Here is a 585-nt window from a genome sequence, read left to right as displayed (position 1 = left end):
ATATATATATATATATATATATATACACACATTCATAGGAACACATACATGCAAGCAAAAGTCACACACACACACACACACACACACACATACGCACACATGTATAAATATAATAACATCGCTATTGAAATGCTATCTGGGAGAAAATCTATTTTAGTCTGATCTCTATGTAAAATACACTTGCTTGAATTGTGTAGTAATTCTCATGAACAAAGATTTTGATTGCTGTTTGGGTTTCTCTATAGAATTTGGAGCCATTCAAGTTACCAGAGATGAGAACCATTGATAATGTGACTAATAATAATAATAATAATAATAATAATAATAATAATAATAATAATAATAATAATAATAATATTCTTTTCGTCGTTGTTACTATTAGTAGTATTATTGTAGTCATAGTTATAATTGTTGTTATGCTTCCATTGATGTTTTCTTTATCCTGTTAATAATAATAATAATAATAATAATAATAATAATAATAATAATAATAATGATGATGGTAATGATAAATACTATTATTATTATAATAAGTATTATTACTATTATTATTATTATTATTATTATTATTATTATTATTATTAT

This window comes from Octopus bimaculoides, chromosome 5, assembly GCF_001194135.2.
Source record: "Octopus bimaculoides isolate UCB-OBI-ISO-001 chromosome 5, ASM119413v2, whole genome shotgun sequence".
Taxonomy (NCBI): Eukaryota; Metazoa; Mollusca; class Cephalopoda; order Octopoda; family Octopodidae; genus Octopus; species Octopus bimaculoides.
Note: the sequence above shows the minus strand (reverse complement) of the source record.